The following is a 22,675-nucleotide window of genomic DNA, read 5'->3' on the forward strand; positions in this document are numbered from 1 at the left end:
TGAGGTGGAATATCCAGGTTATTTTGATTTGCATTTCCCTGATGACTAAAGATGTAGAACATTTCTTTACTTAATTCTCAGACATTCAATATTCCTCATATGTGAATTCTTTGTTTAGCTCTGTACTCCATTTTTAATATGGTTATTTGGCTCCCTGCAGTCTACCTTCTTGAGTTCTTTGTATATATTGGATATTAGCCCTCTATCAGATAAAGATATTTTCCCAGTCTGTCGGTTGCAGTTTTGTTCTAATGACAGTGTCTTTTGTTTTGCAGCTTTATGCGGTCCCTTTTGTCTATTCTGGATCTTAGAGCATAAGCCATAGGTGTTTTGTTCAGGACATTTTCCCCAGTGCCCATGTGTTCGAGGCCCTTCCCCACTTTTTCTTCTATTAGTTTGAGTATATCTGGTTTTATGTTGAGGTCCTTGATCCACTTGGACTTGAGCTTTGTACAGGGCAATAAGAATGAATCAATTTGCATTCTTACTCTCAATATGGGTTACAAGCACTCTTGGTGCATTTTTCACCATTCAAAACAGAATTCATTTCGATAAACAACCTGACCATTTATATGACCACACCTTTTGTAGAATGCTTCTACACAAATCTGAGGTTCATAAGAAGCTCTGGGCAACAGAAATCTTGATCTTGTTAGCTGAGTTTGCCTCAGGAAACAAGATGAGACTTTTTTTTAATGCTGAGGTCACTTCTCTCCAAAGGATTCTGAATGGAATCCTTCAGAGAGAAAATTGTAGAAACGGGCCAAATTGCTAATCTGATTAAAATAGCTCGATTGCTTAAACTCGGATGTTTGACAGCATGTAAAGATGCCCTGATCAGTTTACAGCCATTGAATGTAATCCAGATAATGTTCTGCCTAAATAGGCAGCAGCCCAGGCTGAGAGCTTTCCGGTTAGAGCAGCCAAATGTCCAGGCCACTTTGAGCTTCATCTTTGCTGAGACAACTGGCTTTGCTAGCATTTTGATTTTCAGTATATTGTTAAGAGCATTATCAATGACGTTGCCCTTCATTAACTCCAGTACTGTGCAATGGAATAAGGCTTTCGTGTAGCCCTTGACCTTTTGCTATTGCCTGTACAAATGGCCTAAAGCTTCCTGAACAGTGACTTGTGCCTGATGATAAGAGCCTTTCACACTCCTAACATCATAATAATATGTTGGTTCACTGGGCTATTATAACAAACAGAAATTACATAGGTAATAAACAATATAAACTTATTTATTGAAAGTAAATTTAAGATGAAGGCATATTTGATGTCTGGTGGGAGGTTGGTTTCTGTCTCATAGGTGGTAACTTCCTGCTCAGTTTTCACATGGTGGAAGAGGAGACCAAAGATGGTTAAGTCACTAATCTGATTTTTCACAACCTTTCAAAGGCTTCTACCTCCAAACACCATCACTGTTCAAGAAAAGAATCTCAATGTAGAAATCTGAGGGGACATAAACATTATCCACATCAAATAATAAAGGAATCCGTTCTAGGTACACATTACATAACAAGAACTAAAGTAAGTGTTTTACATCAATTATTCTAGAAAAGCTCACAGGAACACTGATATTGGAACCTATTGCTATTGTTCTCATTACAAATAAGAAAAACCTAAACCCAGAAATTTTAGGTGGCTCATTAACTTTGAACATTTGTTCAGAATTTATTTGGCAATGGTTCACTTTTTTAATCATTTATTGTTCCTGTAGATAATTATCTTGTGCTATACAGAATTCATATATACATATATGTACATATGTATAAAATGATGCTGCCTCAGGTGGAGTAAGTAGTTCTCTTGCTCAGTATGGTGGAAAGAACATTCTAGTTTAAACCAGACACCTGGGAGCAATTCTAGATTTGTAGTTGGTAAACAATTTGATCTTGAACAGATCACTTTCCCAAAGTCTACTTTCCTTGGATGTAATGTAGAAATAATACAAACACAGCCCAATTATATTGTGTGTCTGATATAATATCAGCTCCATAATTCAGTTCTTTTCCATACGCTAAGCTGATTATTGGTGATACTAGAACACAGATCTTCTAACTTTCAGTCCTCTATGCTTTCTACTTGACCAGAGGACCATTTGGCTTTCTACATATTAGAAATATATTAGGCCCATGACTGTGACCTCTGTTTAGTGGGATACACTGAAGACGTCAAACACATTGAAGACAAAAAGTTCATTAGGAAGGAGAGAAGAAAACTAGGCATGAGATACACAAGCAGAGGTTATTTCACACTGGGGAAATACCTAGGAAGATTTGAAAGCTTGCTTATTTCAGCACACGAAGCTAATTATATTTTTAAATGCAGATAATGGTTTAATAAATTTTAAAAATCTGTCTACTAAATGTACTCCAAACTTATGCCCTAGTTGGTAAGACAAATTTGCTATCTGGAAACTAAGCTTGGTCAAATTCCCACCCCATCCTACCTACCCCCTCCCACCAAGTCTCCAAACCTAACCATTCAACAACTATCATATGTAGTAGGACATGATATCCTGCCTTATAAAGGGGAGACAAAGAGTAATTTGTTTATACCAATATAAAATAGGACAATAGTACTATCATGAAAAATAAAGCTGGGGCAAAGACCATGAGATATTGGAATTGAGAGCTAAATCTTAATGTGAAACAGATTCCTCACTGATTAAAGGATGCTTTAAGCAAAGCTGTGGAAGATGTAGTAGAAGTAGCTTGGTGTTCATGTGCCATCATCCTAGAAAGAAAAATGGATGGCTCCAAAGCATGCCTGGATTGCCGAGGCCTCAGCAAGAGGGGAAAAGTGACAATGATGGTGGGGAGAGGCAGAGGGACTAGCTAAGCGGGACATTAGCAATCATAGTAAGGACCCCAGTATTTAATCTCTGGTAAGTAACCTGATTTCTGATTCAGTAACAAGATTACTTTTTCTGTTTGTTGAGAATTGACTGCTGATGGCAAGTACAGGGAGATGAATTAGGATCTAAGTGATCAAAGCAAGAAATGGCTTGAGTCAGAGAGGACAGGCACTGAAAGCGATGAGAAGGTGAAGTTTTGTTAGAATGGTATGGATTTAGCAGCAGTCTGTGTGGTCGGAAAGAAAAGGATGAGTCTGGCTGGAGAAATGGCCTGGCTGTTAAAAGCACTGAACACTCTTCCAGCGTTCCTGAGTTCAAATCCCAGAACTCACATAGTGGCTCACGACCGTCTGTAATGGGAGCCGATGTTCTCTCCTGGTGTGTCTGAAGACAGTAACTGTGTACTCACATACATAAAATAAATATTTAACTCTGTGTAAAAAAGGATGAGTCAAGGATGATCCCAAAGTGCTCTGCCTGAGTTATGGAAGGAAGATGGTATGAGGCCAAGTCAAATATTTAACTGTGCAATATGAGACACAGCACCCCTCACGATGACATTCTCTGATCTTCTCCAGTCATGTTGAACTTATTAGTGCTCACTCTTTCCTCCGCGTGTGGCATTTATTTACTCGTTGTCTCTATGCTCTTTACCCCCTTCAGTCTCATTCACAGGTCTTATTGCATTATTAGTAGTATTTGATGAATAAATTAGATCAGTTCCTGAGACCAAGGTAACTGAGAGTTATCTCAAAAGTGTTATAATGCAAGAAGGAAGTTTGGTCAAGGCTGAGAGACAGAACCATGATCAAAGTGCTATAAAGAGGTCTAAGGATGGGCATGCTACAGTTGCTAGAGTCTGGGTGGATGGGGTGAAGTAGAGAAAGACCACATCTGCTTACTCTGCATCCCCTTCTCAGATTATTCCTCAGACAGTGGGGATATTGGCTAAACCTCTATTTTGAAACAATCTTAAACCCAAAGAAACTATCATTAAATGTATTCTTCCATGGAACAATGTATGTCCAACCACAGCTCATATTTGGACGTAAAAGACCTAACTTCTATGACTCAATTTGGGAAAACTCTGAACTACCTTATAAACAGAGTTCTCCAGAGCTTATCAAAGACTTATCTTTAGATCAACTTCTTTTGAGTTCTGACTTTCATATTTCATTATGCATATATTTCCCAAGAGTGCTTCCCAATACAATTTCTACAAGCTTCCCTTTATCTTGGTCTTTTCCTATAGAGACAATCTAAGACAAGGCAAATTTTGTCAAAGTACAGGTTCAGTGTCAACTTCCAAAACAAGTTCCCTCCATGGCTTTGGGATACATGGGGGTTTTGAGGGATGTGACAGCTATAAAGTTAAGACCCTAATAACTGGAAATGTTCGTTAGTAGAAATGTGCAGTATATTTTCATAGATTATTCTATCTGGTAGTTAACAGATGCTATGAAGCCAAATTCAGGACCAAATTACTGAACAGAGATTTTGCTGATGTCACTAGCAGTTAAGTTGGGTATTCCAATGTGGGCTTTTTAAGGGTTTTGGTTGTCTTTTTTATTTTTCCTTTCCACAAACAGCCATAGAGCCTCGAGAGTTAATTCAGCCTTGCAGTCACTCCAAGGCCATCTGTTGTTCAAATTAAAATACATATTTTTAACTTTAACCTTTCAATCTCTAAAGTTTTAAACCTTTGCAATGGAAACAGTTATTTTGCAACAGCTTTTCATCCTCCTGATTCAGTGACATCAATGAAATGGTAATGTCAGCTTTAGGGACGTCAAGGAGGAATATTGGCAGAGCTGACGTCGGTCTGGGAATATGGAGAATATTCTAAGCTATTTCCTGCTCTTGCATGATACAGTGATATACCTTCTTAGAGTTAACAAAACTAAATGGGTTTGTGAAGAATAATTTAGGAATATGCATATCATCTGAGACATCAATAAATAACGAGAAGCTGCAGAATTTAGGCTCCATTATTAGACCTATGAATCTATTGGCTTGTCTAATGTGGAAGGCAGACTAAAACAAAACCAAAATGCTAATTTCTTTGTTTATTTTTTCTTATTTAGAAAGTCAAGCATGCTCGGTGTAGAAAATGGAAAAGCCTATGGAAATCTACAAAGATACAAAACATGTAGAAAAAGACTGTCACTGAAGGCAAGCCAATGTTCTGAAATAACACAGGCCTCAGTAATATTCTTTTCCTATGCCAGTGAATTAGTCTCAAGTGCTTTCCCATAGCTACTCCCTTTATTTTGCAACTTAACATGTATTTCCCCTTCTCTAAACAATCCCTGGGCTCGAACCAAACAGCCAGAGACCAGCTTCATAGTACATAGCCTGTGAAATTATGAAAATTAGCCCATACCAAAGTTGTCCCATTCTTACCTTTTCCACAATCCTCAATAAAAGCTTTAGCCTAGATCATCTGGCTTCAGCCTCTGCCTCTATCAAATCCTGCCACTCCTTCTGTGGTCTAACATGGTGTGGCATGTTTCCTTTTGTCAGGAAATATAAATTATAAATATTTGAATAACTGGTCACTTCTCACTCAGTCGCTTTTATAAACTAAGAGCACAGAAGCATAGTGGGAAAAACTATGAAAGCAATAAAAAGGAATGAGGAGTGCTACAAGGAATATATGAAGGATGCTATTTAAGCATAATAGTGAGTTAATAATTCTCTAAGGGGATGGAACTTGGCTGAGATCAAAATACCTTAGTTGCTTATTTCTAATGACTTCGATGTGGCTGTTATAAAATGCTTAGGACAAGAGATACAGGCAATTAATGGACGCTAAAAGAGGGAAAGTCAGTTTTCTCCTGGGACGAGCCCATTGATAGGCTACTCAATACCAAGTGGTCATTCATCAACACATACATATATGAGCAACACTAAGTAGACTCAACAGGAGTGGGGGGGGTGAAAATAATATAAGAACAGTATTCATGTATGGTAGTCACCTAACAAATTATCAAAAATAAAAAAGAAATGTTAAAAGATAATAAATTTCATGTTTGAAAGGGAGAAAGTTCTTTAACAAATAGGCCTTAAGGAAGAAAGGGTTTCTTTTGGCTTCTAGATCCAAGAGAATACAGTCCACCATTGTAGGAATGATAGACAGCAGACTATAAAGCTGGCTGATGGCATTGCATTTGCATGTAGGAAGCAGAGGATGACTAGGAGGTGGAACTGAGCAATAGAGAGCCTCAACGCCTGCCTCTAGTGATGTACTTCCTTCATTAAGACACAACCTTCTCAAACAGCAGCAACAGCTGAGGACCACGTTCAATCATGTGAACCTATGGAGGGCATTTCCTATTCAAGCACAGCACCCACATTATGAAAGGAACAAGAACAGTCTAGGCAGATGGAACAAACTGTGGGTCAAACCTAGATGTATAGAGGCATTTGTTTCCGGAGCAGAGGGGTCAGGATGGCTGAGGCAGAGTGAAATAGAGAGCGTTGAGGCGACTGAGAGACAAGGCTCATGGCAGGTCTTGATATGCAGCTGACCAGGCACATATGCAAATACACATGGTGATGTGTGAATAAAACATAATATTTGCATTCCTCTCCATCTTCAGAGATTCTACACTGGCAAATTCAAAAATTCAATCTCTGGTGCAATTCTGGGGATAACGGCTTAGCCAGGAATGACAATTCTGAGTGAATGTCCTTGGTTATCCTCTTTAAATTGTAGTTTTTCTTTACTCCTATAACACAGTGTTTAATGAAAGGCAAATATTACAATTTACTCCATAGTAGCGAAGAACCATCTGTAAGGTGCCTAGCCCTTTGTGGTATGTGAGTTCATGAGAAGAAGCCGGGGACAGGGATAAGGTAATTCTTAATAAAATCTCATTGATGCCAGTTTCCCAGCTGTGGGGTTCAGAGACAGCTCTAAAGTAGGGCCTGAATCTTGACTTAAATAAAAACCAAAGAGATTAGCCCTGTCAGATTTATATTATTAGGTCACATGCAGAAAGATGCATCCACCCTTTCAGTACAGTATAACATAATTTTAAAGTAATTTTTAATTTTACTTACCTACTAAGTTCATGAAGATATTTACTCTCTTTTTAGGTTCAGAAACAAACTCTGGGTTTTATAAATTTCCCTCTTCATATTCTCTCTTGAGCAAGTTTGGCCTGCAGCTTTACTCAGATGAGTGAGAGTATATGAATGAAGTGTCTATTCACAATAGGAGACAAGTTTTAAGCTTCAGCTGTAGAATTTAAGACAAATATTATTATTAGGATATTGTTCTGTAGCTGCTATTATTTCTCCCACTTTATAGATGAGGAAGCCACAACTTAGAAAGATTAAGTTATTATCCCAGGACTAATAACTTAGGACTCAGATGCTTGGTGGGCCACAAATTCAACTCAGGAATGTCAGATGTGAGCTTTCACTTCTGGCCAAACCACACCAACTCCCTGCCTACTCTTTAACTGCCTGTGGACAGGAGGAGGCTAACCCCAGTTGTCAGTTCTGGTAGAAAAGAGGTACAAATCATAGCTTAAGAATGACTCTGTGGGGGTTGGGGATTTAGCTCAGTGGTAGAGCACTTGCCTAGGAAGCGCAAGGCCCTGGATTCGGTCCCCAGCTCCGAAAAAAAGAACCAAAAAAAAAAAAAAAAAAAAAAAGAATGACTCTGTGCATGGCCATTTAAATATGAGGAAATGACACCTATTCCATGCAGTGTAAGGCCCAGGGGACACTGTAGAAGACGAGGAGGCAAGAATGTAAGATGTAGGGACTGAAATATAGAAAAAAGAGTTATCAATTCTCCTGAGCAAGACATGCCCATTAGACAATGAACTCACAGCAGCAATGGATGCCTGCACTAGGTCTTCACAGGAATGGAACATCAAAAATCAAGCGTGGGTGGAGAAGGGACTTGGGGAGTAGCTTATCCCTCCCTGAGGGAAAAAAAATCATTTTTTACACATTTAGGGAGGAATGATTGCCTTCATTTGTGCATTTACTAATGGTGACACCAAGCTCCAGTGTGTAGTTCTAACCCAATAGTCATACAGACGGCCCTGATTAAAGTAAATGGGTCATAATAAATACCAGCAAGCAGCCAGGAGGGAGCAGTTGGGTTGATGAGGGAGAGAACTGAGGTAAGAGAAGGTAAGAGGGGGAGAGATCAGTCAAAATGAATTACATACTTGAATGAAATTGTCAAATAATAAAATCAATTAAGAAGAGAGAGGACAGAGAATCAAGCTTTCACTGAGATGTTCCTGATCTCATTAACACCCTGCACATCGCTACTAAGTGAACACTTTGGTGATGCTGAGCCGAAACTCTGTGAGCAGCAACTCTTCTGGCATTTTCCTTTCCATGGACATGTGTTTGAGAGAAAGAAATTCCTATCAGCGAAAATAGCACCTTAAAAGAATTTAAGCTGGTGTCTAGATCAATAATGAATTTTTCTACAATCATATTTTTTCTACAGTGCATTCTCTGTACAGTTTATTTTCTCCGTAATAAATCTCATGCATAGTCTCTTTACTATGTTTCCGAGACATTAGTAATCATAGCAATCCATTGAATACTGAGTTTGATTATATTAAACACATCACAATCCACCGACACCCAACGTGCTCAGCATCTCACATACAGAACAGCACCCCATCCACCACCATCACCAACTGAAGAATAAGAGGCCATGAATTTGGGAGAAAACTAATATAGAAGGGGCTAGAAAGTGGGTAGGAGGGGTAGAAATCATATAAAAACTCAGTGAAATTCTCAAAAAAAGTTAATTTAAAATAGTCATTCCACACCACATCCCTCCAAAACAGAACAAACTCCTTGTAGTATGTAGACATTTTAACATCACAATTATAGGTAAAGAATATAAATAAAGTTTCACACAGTGCAAGGAAAATAAGCTGGAAAAGAAAACAGAATGTAGGTAGAGTTTGCTACATAACTGATGTATGTGCTTTAAAGCTCTTTATTGACACGGACCTGGATGGTAGAAACACTACTTTTAATTTCATTTTTATGATGAAGAAGCCTAGGTATATAATACTTAAATGATGTTCTCAAGATGACATAACCAGAAAATAAACTAAGTTTTTCTGTTTGCCCAGAGTTCTGTGATGTCCAAGTTACCTGGACAGGAAAGAGGCCCCAGATAGAGGGTCCATGCAGGATGTCTTGGCACACTTGACTCTCCTCTGACCTTCCTTTAAATACCATTAAACACCATCTGACCATATCTTCTTGTCAAAGCTTCTGCCTTTCTCTACCTCTTCCAAAAGTTTCCCATAGTAGAGGTGCCTCTCATATGCCATGAAAATTATTCAACCCAATTTCCAGGTCTCATATTGCCAATTCTTAGCTATACTGTGCTAACTGAAAACTCAAGGTTAGACTTATAAATAAATACGCAGTCAAATCATAAGCCAAGAGTGATGACTATATTCAATAATGTTTGGGTCTCCAAATAATAAAGTCTCATTATATCTAGTCTGGCCCAAGCCACAGTGTTCTCCTTGGGTAAGGGAAAGAATGATTGAGGTAGGAGTTTCTGTCTCCCTATGGGTCCAGCACCAGCACATATCTCCTTGTAAGGGATGGGGTGGGCAGTGGATCACCCCAATGTCTCCTAGACAGTTTAGTTGCCTCTAATTTCTGCTAAAAATCCTTTTTATTTTTCATCTTCAGTAAGGGACTCTGCATTGATGAGCCATGATAGTTCTGTCTTACTCTCAGAAAAGTCTTTCACAAGAGCCTTTACAGTTAATGTCTTCAGTCATTGAGGGAAGAATTTCCCAGGCCTGCTGTGTTCAAGGTTCAGAGAGATTTAAATGCCCTTTAATTGCAGCAGGGAAGAATTCACTGAATTCACACAACCCTGTTTCCTGGGATAACCTCATTTTATTTATAGGTTCTTTCAAAAGTATCTCTTTTTAGGGTGTTTAAAGGTTTTCCCTAAAAGATCAGTGAATTGTATCTCTATTTTTAAAGGCTTAAAGGAATTTCTCAGTGAATTTGAATGTTGGGAAACTTCTTAGCATTAAAGCAGCCTTACACTCTTGCTACTCTGATCTCACACAGATCACACAGTAGAGGTATCCACCGAGATCAGCTGGGAGGTAGAGAAGGAATGGCAGAGAAGAGGACTCCCAGTCCCTCCACCTTGCACACCTCTTCCCAACAGAGCTATGTCAGCACTTTTATGGTAATATATGTTGACAATGCTATTCCAAAGACAATTACACAGGAGATATTTGAGGAAACAGAATAAATACAGGACCCTAGAACACTCTGATAAGAGGACTGATGACATCATCCCAGGCAAGGCCCAGACTTTTTCCTGCCTCATCATCATATTCTTCTCAACCACGGAGTTCGTTGTGTCAACAAAATGGTAAGTCAGAAGCCTGCTCTGTGGGAAGGAGAGGTACTTAAGGTCTTACTAAACATAAAATATAAAAAATGTGTTTTATGCTGCATCATGTTCAGAAAAGAAGGGGTGGAGAACAAGAGTGACACCAAGAAATAAGATCAATGGGAAAGTGCAAACCATGGAAGACTAGCTAAAATGTGGTGGATACATCATAGGATGCTATTCACTCTTAAATAGGAAGGATATCCCGACACAACATAAACCTTGGAGGAAACTTAAGGATATTATCCTCAGTAAAATCAACTGATCGTCTCTGTCATCTCTGTCTCTATCTGTCTCTCTGTCTCTGTCTCCCTGTATCCCTGTATCTGCCTGATTCTCCATCTCTCTCTCTCTGTCTGTGTCTGTCTCTGTCTCTCTGTCTCTCTGTCTCTGTCTCTCTGTCTCTGTGTATGTGTGAGTGAGTGTGTGTGTGTGTGTGTGTGTGTGTGCACCAATAATATTTAAATTCAAAGAGACAAGAAGTAGAGTGATGTATGTCAGAGGCTAAGAGGAAAAAGAAACTGAAATTGGTATTTCATAAGCTTGGGGCTTTAGTTTGAGGAGATCAAAGGTTTGGAGATCAATGTTGGAAACAGATGCCCAGAAATGTGAATGTATTGAACTGTACTCTTAAAAATGGCCAAAATGATAAGATTTATTTTTATCAAAATGACACCTAGATGAGCCTTGTGGTATGTGCCTTTAATCCCAGCGTGAGACCAGAGCAGGAAAATCATGGATTACAGTCTATCCTGGCTACACAGTGGGTTCCAGGTTAACCCTTTTACCCCTTTTATGGAAAATAGATTCTTTTTTAACATAACGTATCCTCCTTATGGTTCCCCTCCCTCTACACCTCCAACTTTTTCCCTGCCCCCTCTCATCCAGATCCACTCCCTTTCTGTGTCTCATTAGAAAAGGGCAGGCGCTATTCTGCTCACATTCCTGGTCCAAGAGTAACTTGTCTGGAGCCCTCTGGAAACAGGAGCTGAGGAACAGTCTGTGACAGGATCCTTCTGGTTTCTGCCTGTGCCCAAAGCTGACCCTAAGACACAGCTCTCTGTACCCAGATCCTGTGGATAGAGAGCTGGACAATCCTGAAAGTACAAGGAAGACCACCTCTTCTGCTCACATTCCTGGCCTAAGAGGAACAAGCCAGGAGCCCTCTGGACACAGGAACCAAGGAGCAGTCTGGGACAGGATCCTTCTGGTTTCCACTTGCACCCAGAGCTGACCCTGTGACACAGCTCTCAGTACCCAGATCCTGCTGGGAGAAAGGAAGTTTCCAGGAGTGCTGACACACAGGCTTAAAGGAGAGTCAAGCCACTGTCAGAGACAACAAGACCAACTAACACCAGAGATAAGCTGATGGCAAGAGGCAAGGACAAGAACCTAAGTAACAGAAACCAAGACCACTTGGCATCATCAGAACCCAGTTCCCCTACCACAGAAAGCCCTGGATATGCCAACACACAGGAAAAGCAAGATTTTGATATAAAATGACAACTCAAAATGAGGTTAGAAGACTTTAAGAAGGACACAAATAATTCCCTTAAGGAAATACAGGACAACACAGGTAAACAGGTAGAAGCCATTAAAGAGGAAATACAAAAAAAAAAATCTCTTAAATAGTTACAGGAAAACAACCAAACAGGTGAAGGAATTGAACAACATCATACAGCATCTAAAAATGGAAGTAGAAACAATAAAGAAATCACAAAGGGAGACAACCCTGGAAATAGAAAACCTTGTAAAGAGATCAGGAATCATAGATACAAGCATTACCAACAGAATATAAGAGATAGAAGAGAGAATCTCAGGGGCAGAAGATACCATAGAAAACATTGACACAACCATCAAAGAATATGTAAAAAGGCAAAAAGCTCCTAACCCAAAACATTGAGGAAATACAGAACACAATGAGAAGATCAAACCTAGGGATAATAGGTATAGAAGAGAGTGAACATTCTCAACTTAAAGGGCCAGTAAATATGTTCAGCAAAGTTATAGAAGAAAATTTCCCTAACCTAAAGAAAGAGATGCCCATAAACATACAAGAACTGACAATAGATTGTACCAGAAAAGAAATTCCTCCTGTCACATAATAGTCAAAACATCAAATGCACAAAACAAAGAAAGAATATTAAAAGCAGCAAGAGAAAAATGTCAAGCAACATATAAAGGCAGACCTATCAGAATTACACCAGACTTCTCACCAGAGACTATGAAAGTCAGAAGATCTTGGCCAGATGTCATGCAAACTCTAAGAGAACAGAAATGCCAGCCAGAATGCTATACCCAGAAAAACTCTCAATTAACATAGATGGAGAAACCAAAATATTCCATGACAAAACAAAATTTATACAATATCTTTCCACAAGCCCAGCCCAATGAAGGATAATAGATGGAAAACTCCAACACAAGGAGAGAAACTACACTCTGGAAAAAACAAGAAAGGAATCTAGTTTCAACTCACTGAAAAGTAGTCACAGAAACATAATTCCACCTCTAACAACAAAAATACCAGGAAACAACAATCATTGGCCCTAATATCTCTCGACATCTCAATTTCCCAATAAAATGGCATAGACTAATAGACTGGATACATAAAATGGACCCAGCATTTTGCTGCATATAGGAAAAGCACTTCAGTTACAAAGGTAGACACCACCTCAGAGTAAAAGGCTTGAAAAACAATTTTCCAAGCAAATTGTCCCAAGAATCAAGCTGGAGTAGCCATTCTAATATCCAATAAAATAGAATTTCAACCAAAAGTTATCAAAAAAGATAAGGAGGGATACTTCATATTCATCAAAGGAAAAATCCACCAAGATGAACTCTCAATCGTGAATGTCTGTGCTCCAAATGCAAGGGCACCTACATTCATAATGGAAACCTTACTAAAGCTCAAAGCACACATTGCACCTCACATGATAATAGTAGGAGATTTCAACACCTCACTCTCAGCAATGGACAAGATCATGGGAACAGAAACTAAACAGAGAACACAGAGAAACTAACGCAAGTTATGAACCAAATGGATGTCCAGATATCTATAGAACATTTCCTCCTAAAACAAAAGAATACACCTTCTTCTCGGCACCTCATGGTATCTTCTCCAAAATTGACCATATAATTGGTCACAAAACAGGGCTCAACAGATAAGATGATTGAAATAACCCCATGTATCCTATCAGATCACTACAGACTAAGGCTGGTCTTCAATAACAACAAAAATGACAGAAAGACCACATACACATGGAAACTGAACAATGCTCTACTCAACAGACTACATGAAGCTCAAAAAGTAGGATGACCAAAGTGCAGATGCTTCAGTCCTTCTTAGTAGGGGGAACAAAAATATTCATAGGAGGAGATATGGAGTCAAAGTTTGGAGGTGAGACTGAAGGAATGGCCATTCAGAGACTGCCCCACCTGGGGATCCAGACTATGTACGTACATCCACCAAACCCAGTCACTATTGGGAATGCTAAGAGGTGCATGCTGACAGGAACCTGATATAGCTATCTCCTGAGCAGTTCTGCAGAATGTGACAAATACAGAATTGGACTCTCACATCCAACCATTGAACTGAGAACGGCGTCCCCATCAGAGGAGTTAGAGAAAGGTATGAAGGATCTGAAGGGGTTTGCAACCCCATAAGAACAGCAATACCAACCAACCAGCACTTCCAGGGACTAAACCACTATCCAAAAATTACACGTGGACAGACCCATGACTCCAGCAGCATATGTAGTAGAGGATGGCCTTGTTGGGCATCAATAGTAGGAGAAGCCCTTGGTCGTGCCAAGGCTAGACCACCCAGTGTTGGGGAATGTCAGGACAGGGAAGCTGGAAAGGGCAGGTGGTTTGTGGGGGAACACCTTCATAGAAGAAGGGGGAGGAGATATGGGATAGGGGATTTATGTCTGGGATAACATTTGAAATATAAATAAATGAACCAATAATTTTTTCTTGAGAAACCAAAAAAGAAAAAAGGATAGGTTTCTAAGAAATTATAATAAAATAAATTAAAAATACAATACAAATAAACAAAAAGATCCCAAAAGAAGGCACAGGAATCAGAGAACTGTTTGTTCACACACTTGAGAATACTATAGAAATGCTAAGCTGAAAGCTATAATATATACACAGAGGACCTGGTGCAGATCTGCGATGGCTGTGCACTTGCTGCTTCACTTTTTGTGAGTTCTTACAATATGTGGACTTAAAGGACCTTGTTTTCTTGATGTCCTCCTTCTCTTCTGGTACTTACACTTGTTCTGCCTCCTCTTCTGAGGGGTTCCCTGAACTCTGAGGGGAAGGATTTGTTGGCGACATCTCATCTAGAGATGTGTGTTCCAAGGTCTCTCATTCTCTGCATGTTTGGCTGTGGGTCACTGTATTTGTTTCCATCCGCTGCAGAAGAAAGCTTCTCCGATTGTGGCTGAGCAAGGCACTGATCTATGAGCATGGCAGAATACCATTAGGAGTCATTTTATCACTCCTTTTTATTCCAGGTCAGTATTATTTGGTTTTACCCTAGACCCCTTGGCTATCTAGTGCTTATAGAAAGTCTATCTCAAAAACCAGAGAGGTGGATGCATCCATAAGTAAAAAAAGAAATTGTCTCACAAGACTGACTACCTGAATTTGGCCTCCAGAACTCACAAAAAAGTTGCAAGGAGAGAGCTGACTCCACAAAGTTGTCCCCTGTCTTAAAGACACATGCACACACTCACATAGACATTCTCTCTCTCTCTCTCTCTCTCTCTCTCTCTCTCTCTCTCACACACACACACACACACAATAATAATAATAATAATAATAATAATAATAAATGTAAGAAAATATATATATTCCAATAACTTCAGTCAGCCCAGGAGATTGATAGATGATATACACATGTGTATGTGTGCGTTTGCATACACATATACATGTGGAATTACAAGAACGTGTACAAGGCAACTAAGAATGCCTAACTCTTGGGCGTTCGGCTTAAAGTGTTATAAAATTCTAATTAGACAGTATGTGAGCTTTTGCAATATAAATGACCTGGAAGTAAAGTAGTGATCTCTAACACAAAATATTACATAGTTGCCAAGAGGATTCAAATTTGTCACTTTAGCAGCCAATGTGAAGAAAGAAAGTTTATATAAGTAGTACACAGGGCAGTGGGATAAAAACATCCAGTTATTCACAGACTTTCGCCACTGACACTAAAAAAAGAGATTATTTTCTCCTATGGGTTCCATTTAAAAAATAAAACTTTCACTGCTCACTTCAGCAGCACACATACAAAAACTGAAGACAGAAATGCAGACATCAGCATGGTTCTCACACAAAGATTACGTGAAAATTTGTGAAGTGTTCCTTATTTTTATTTGGCCTTATACCCACAGATAAATGTAGTCCTCATCTCTCAAGGAAATGCCTCTTTGCAACAGACGAAGATCATTAGAAAAAGGATAACCCACAACCAATCAAAATGCAGAGTCGTAGAGCTCAGTGCTAGTGAATACATCCACAAATCAACTCCTACTTCTAAGACTCTAACAAAGCCTTCTCAGTGAGGGAACATTGCAGAAGAGGTGGCAGAAGGATTTTAAGGCCAGAGGATCAGGGAGTTTACTTTGAGACTGTGTCTTCTAGTAATGTCAGCTACACCCATAAAGCCTCACTAACATGACTGCCTACACCTGAGCTGAACGACAATGACAGTGTGGACTGGGGACAGTCCATGAGGACTCATCCCTACTCAAAGAACTATGGCAACTAGGGAATGCTGAGAGCAGGAAACAGTCTTCACCAGGGAAGAGCACACCAATCGGTTATCCCATACCAAACTGTCAACTGTGAAAACATACATGCATACCAGTCACATTATATAGACTGAGCAGGTTCTAATTAGGAATATACATGTGTGCGCATGCACGCACACACACACACACACACACACACACACACACAGAGAGAGAGAGAGAGGGGGGGGAGGAGAGGGAGAGGGAGAGGAAGAGGGAGAGAGGGAGAGACATAGATATAAAACAGCAAACCACTGAACTGAGAACAGGACCCCCGTTGAAGGAATCAGAGAAAGAACTGGAAGAGCTTGAAGGGGCTCAAGACCCCATATGTACAACAATGCCAAGCAACCAGAACTTCCAGGGACTAAGCCACTACCTAAAGACTATACATGGACTGACCCTGGGATCCGACCTCATAGGTAGCAATGAATATCCTAGTAAGATCACCAGTGGAAGGGGAAGCCCTTGGTCCTGCTAAGACTGAACCCCCAGTGAACGTGATTGTTGGGGGGATGGCGGCAATGGTGGGAGGATGGGGAGGGGAACATCCATATAGAAGGGGAGGGGGAGGGGTTAGGGGGATGTTGGCCCGGAAACCGGGAAAGGGAATAACAATCGAAATGTAAATAAGAAATACTCAAGTTAATAAAAAAAAAACAATTGCTGAAAAAGAGGCTATTGTTTATAAGAGAGCAAGGAGAAGTGCATGGACGTTTGGAGAAAGGAAAGGGAACTGGAGAAATGATGGAATTTTATTAGCATCTCAAAAATATGAGAAATAATTTAAAAAGGAGAAATCCCACAACTTAGCAGTAGCCTTTGAATCTGAGACAGGTCCCATGGGGATTTTATCATGCAGTCCCTCACTTGAGACCCCTTTGTCACAGAATGGCTTCACTCAGCAGTTATTTCATAAACCAGGGCTCCAGTAGAAGGCAAGGCAGTAAATGGAAGAGACATTGAGGGACAAGGGCTGTAGGAATTCACTGGAATTGTATTTCCTGAGGGTCATCAGAGGAAGAAAGTCTTCAGAAAGCAGCAGAGCTTGGAGAGATGTAATTTGGATTCCTCTCTAGTACATAATAAGCACTCGGGAGATATGCGTTTCATGAATGAGGACTCAAATGCTTTAGTACACTTGGGTTTAGAAACAACTGAGATTATGCAATTTATCAACAAGTAAAGTGTTACAAGTCTGGATAAAGGGAGGTACCAGAAAAAGAATAATGCCTGCTAAAGGCTGGTTCTTTGCTTCGTGGATGCTGTTTGGCTGTATCCTCATTTGACAGAAGAGGCAAGGAAGATAGTTGGAGTCCTTTGTGTATGATCACACTAACCTTCTATGACAGTGGAGTGCTCGGTACATAATCACTTCCTATAATCTTAGCTCTTCCAACTATCACATCTGGTAGTAGATGCCGACATATGTTCTCCAGAAACCAAAGACATTACATGTGTGGCTAGTATGACACTGCAGCAGGGCTTTCTGGAGACCCAAGTTATGTTCAGTGTTTGCTGTACTGCCTCTGTCTCTGCCTCTGCCTCTGCCTCTGCCTCTGCCTCTGCCTCTGCCTCTGCCTCTGCCTCTGCCTCTGCCTCTGCCTCTGCCTCTGCCTCTGCCTCTGCCTCTGCCTCTGTCTCTGCCTCTGCCTCTGCCTCTGTCTCTGCCTCTGCCTCTGCCTCTGCCTCTGCCTCTGTCTCTGTCTCTGCCTCTGCCTCTGCCTCTGCCTCTGCCTCTGCTTCTCTGTCTGTCTCTGTCTCTGCCTCTGCCTCTGCCTCTGTCTCTGTCTCTGCCTCTGCCTCTGCCTCTGTCTCTCTGTCTGTCTCTCTGTGTCTCTGTCTGTCTCTGTCTCTGCCTCTGCCTCTGCCTCTGTCTCTCTGTCTGTCTCTCTGTGTCTCTGTCTGTCTCTGTCTCTGTCTGTCTCTGTCTCTCTCTGTCTCTCTCTGTCTCTCTGTCTCTCTCTCTCTCTCTCTCTCTCTCAATGCCTGTGTTTAAGCCCATTAAGATGGGCTTGAAAACTGAACCCCCAGTGAACTAGACTGTTGGGGGGAGGGCGGCAATGGGGGGAGGATGGGGAGGGGAGCACCCATAAGGAAGGGGAGGGGGGAGGGGGATGTTTGCCCGGAAACCAGGAAAGGGAATAACACTCGAAATGTATATAAGAAATACTCAAGTTAATTAAAAAAAAAAAAGATGGGCTTGAAAGGTGACTGTGGGTAAGAGCACTTGCTACTCTTCCAGAGGACTTGAGTTTGTTTCCCAGAACCCACATCAGGCATCTCACAGTCACCCACAACTCCACATGCATTCACATTCATGGGCACACACACATACAAACAAACAAACACACACACAGAGAGAGGGAGAGAGAGAGAGAGAGAGAGAGAGAGAGAGAGAGAGAGAGAGAGAGAGAGAGAGACCCAAACACACTCAATTAACAATAAAAACAAACCTTTAAACCCCCTTTCTTAATGAACTACACTTTGTTTTATATTGACTCATTTGGAAATTCATTGATGTGGCTGCTGTGTGACTTTTACTAAGAAGATATAAACAAACACCTAGTCATCCCGGATAAGGCATCAATGACAGACTAAAAACATAATTCCACCCAAGTCTAGTTTGGACAACCAGTAAATTTCTTGGAGTTACTTAACAGAGAATGGGTTAGTGTTTACTTATGTGGGTGATTCCAAGGCTGCTGTGCTACCCAAAATCCCATCTCAACATGAGCAACAACTCAAAACATCCTCATTCCTGGAATACTTTCATTACTTACAGACAGCTTGGCCAGTCACCTTGTTGTCCCTCAGCAACTAGTGACTACTTTTCTAAACTTGGGGAGGAGCCTTGCAAATCCTGTGAGTTTCAGGAATTTTCTGAGCTTTGTAAATTTCTTTTACTTCCTCAAACTAGTAAATTTCACAAACTTCCTGAGCCTTATGAGTTTCCATATTCCCTAGAAGAGGGAATGTTTTAATTCAGAAGAAATAGCTACACAACTTTCGACCTTTTTCTCTGGCTTTGATAATCTTTGTCGCCTTTTCCATGAGCTTTGTAGGAGGTGACATAGATTTCTCATTATTTTCATCTATTTATGGAAAAGCATTTAGGCCACTCTGCCACAGCAATAATCATGTATTTTCAGGGTCTTGAACAGATATGAGCCTCTCCAGTAATGCCTGCCCACTGTAATAAACAGATCCTTCCACAAGCAACTGAAGCTGATGGCACCTATAATCTATGAGTATAAACAAATACTTAGAAGGCATTTTGACCATTACATTATATATGTTTAACAAAATAACAATAGCCTTCCCACTGGGACCTATGCCTTCCTTAGACACAAGTTCCTGTCTTGGCTTAGGATACCAAACCTTTGATAGATTAAGAAATGAAAATGTTTGAGAGCCGAAGAAATATATAGATTAAGAAATATATAGCGGGGTTGGGGATTTAGCTCAGTGGTAGAGCACTTGCCTAGCAACCGTTGCAAGGCCCTGGGTTTGGTCTCCAGCTCCGAAAAAAAAAGAAAAAGAAAAGAAATATATAGCATATGAAAACTCAGATGCTACCAGGATGTTTCTGCTCTCTGTCACCTCCCCTATCTGTTGGCTTGATCCTTCTATGCTAGACTACCTTTACCTAAATATTGGGAGGCCTAATCATGAAGAATTTATGGTAGCTTTAGCCACAGAAATGGTCAGGTTGCTATTGCTATTTAATAAAACAAAAAAAGTTTTGAACCCCAGAAATGAATGAATATGAACAGCTGGGCTGGGACCAGACCCTTGCCTGAATAGCCAGGGTAGAGTTAGACCTGATTCTCAAGAACGGCACAAGAAGAACATGCTAGGAAGTCCTACAGATCTATGAGGTTTAGAGAAGGACTGCTATGCTAAAACACACTGCTATATTCTACATTCTGGGAAGTAGCAGCAATTGCCTTTCAAAACTTAACTTGGAATTTTGATTGTTTGTTTGTATGTTTTGTGGTTTTCAGAAGTAAATCAAAGACCTCACACATGTACAGCAAAAATGCTATTGGGCTAGACCCTCAGCCCTTAATTTGAAATTTTCAATTTCAGCGTAAAAGATAGAACATACTCATCTAGTTCTTTGGGTTTTTGAATACTTAGGCAAGAGGAATATTATGTTTTCAAACAAATTTACTTGGGAACATCAACACAATGTTAACCCAGCTGCTGATCTGCAACATAATAAAGAGCCCAGAATCCAGAATCCAGACTCTTTCCTTCCAAGTTCTACTCCCCAGAGCCAATGAGTCTTGCTCTCATTCAGCAAATGTTTATTAGACACTTACTCTGCCTCAGGCATTGTACTAAGTACCAAAAGATAATCACTAAGAAAAAAACAAACACAATGCATATTTCTATAGAATTCTATGCTTGGTTAGGGCATAATTTTAAAAACCAACCTTCTGGATAATACTGTGATATTAGACGGGAGAAAGAAAAGGGCTAAGAGAGATGAGTGATGCTTTAGACATATTAGCACGTTGTTATTATGTGTCTACTTGACTTAGGGAAAACTAGTCATGTTGATTAATTGGAAGAACATTGGAAAAGCCAAGACATAACATGTTGGGTCTAAATTAGAGTAAAAGCAGAGGAAATGAAGAGGACAGGTAGATATAAAAAATATAAGAAAAAAGGTTGATGAATCTCAGTGACAACTTCATAATGGATCCCCCATGAGCTTTCCTAAATATCAGCCCTATCCTCACTTTTCCAGCTCAATCAAAAGTACAGTATAGTACAGTTCACACCATTATATTGACATATCAGTCACTTCTGCCCCTTTCTTATGGCGCCCTGACCACTTACTGTTTCTCATGCTTCCAAATACACTCTGCTAGCTGATAGCAGCACATGCCATTCTTCATGTTCTCTTTAGATATTAATGCAATCAATATTAATTTCCTAAGAATTAAGCTTAATATATATCAAGTCTGACTTTAGCCAAAACAATGTTCTCTAGCTGCTTGGAGACTTATTTTATGTCACATGAAAAAAGTTCAAAATTTGCAGTACTTTAATATGTCTTAAGTTCATGAATAGTTTAATATATAATTTATGAAAGAAAGTCCACTTTTCTGGTCTTCATGAAGACTTAACAAGTCTTAGATATATGTAGGAATTATTTGAGAATTTCAAACAATGTATCTTTGTTATGTTACCCTCAATTTTTCTGTTAGTCTAACCAAATCTACTCCTTCCCCAATTTTGTATCTTTTTTTAATAATCCTTAAAATTCAATCTGTGCTTTCCATGTACATCTGGATATGAGGCTATTAACTGGACATTGTCAACTTACAGGAGCCATACTCTTAAAGAAAATCAACTCTCCACCCCCTAAAGTCCCCAACTGTCCATAGTTCCTCAGCTGTTGGAGGAGACTCATGAATCCCTTCCCACTCCACATAGAATGTTGACTGGCTTGCTCTTGTGCACATCCTGTTCAAACAACCGTAGCTGTGCATGAGCTAACGAATACTATGACATAATAGTTTTGCTCCAGTCCACAATCTCTGACTACTACTGTCTCTCTGCCCCTTTCTTCTCTGGGCCTTGGGGAAGAAGTGTACTGTAGATGTGCAATTAGTGGTTGAGCACTCCATAGGTCACTTATTCTCAGTAGTTGGACCAGTTGTGAGTCTCTTGTTGGAATGAGGTTCTGATTGACAATCCAAAATAATGGCAATCGCCTTTCAGATGATATGAACGGGAAAACCGAATAATAGGAAGAAGGTTTAAGTGGGGAAAGAGATGGGAGGGAGGGAAAAATGTGGTTTAGAAAGGAGAAATGCTATTTACGTGTGAATAAACCATATTTTTATGTTTCATACATACATATATGTATACATGCATGTACATATAGACACATACAAATACACACAGATATATCAATAAACAGTTTAATTAGAGTTATCACATACAAAGGACAATGCTCATTACAAAAGCCATAGGATGCCAAATAAAAAGCTTGGTCCCAGGTATGGAACATGACCCCTGCAGTTGGTTGTCAGAGGTTTTTGTCCCAGAGACACAAAACATGAATTCTGATTTGAATAAGTATGTCTGTGTTCTGTTCTTCCCAGAACAACCAGCAGAATGTAACAAAACACACAAATTCTATATATGAAAAAAATATGGACCTGCTGTAGAGCCAAACCAGAGTGTGAGAGGAAAGGGTGCCCAATTCAGATCCATAGAGGGGCACAAGGAAGGATGAAGCCAGGGCCCACGTGAAATAGTTGAGCCTGCAGGACTAAGAAACGGGAGAACCCATCAACTACAACTCACTCATGTACTCATTCATATGAACAATGATCCTGGAGCATGCAGGAATGTGTGCTCATGAACAATGGTCCTGGAGCAGGAATGTGTGTGCTTCTTTGGTCTTCATATCATACCTCAGAGAAACAGAAAGTCTGTAACTTGAAGCAGAATCAGATGTGATATCCCCCAAAAAGCAACCTACTGATGAGATGGATGAACCCGACCCTTAAGTTGACATCGTTGGTCAGCAGTAAAAACGCAAACACAAGATGTTTCTCT

The sequence above is a fragment of the Rattus norvegicus genome, chromosome 3, assembly GCF_036323735.1.
Source record: "Rattus norvegicus strain BN/NHsdMcwi chromosome 3, GRCr8, whole genome shotgun sequence".
Lineage (NCBI taxonomy): Eukaryota > Metazoa > Chordata > Mammalia > Rodentia > Muridae > Rattus > Rattus norvegicus.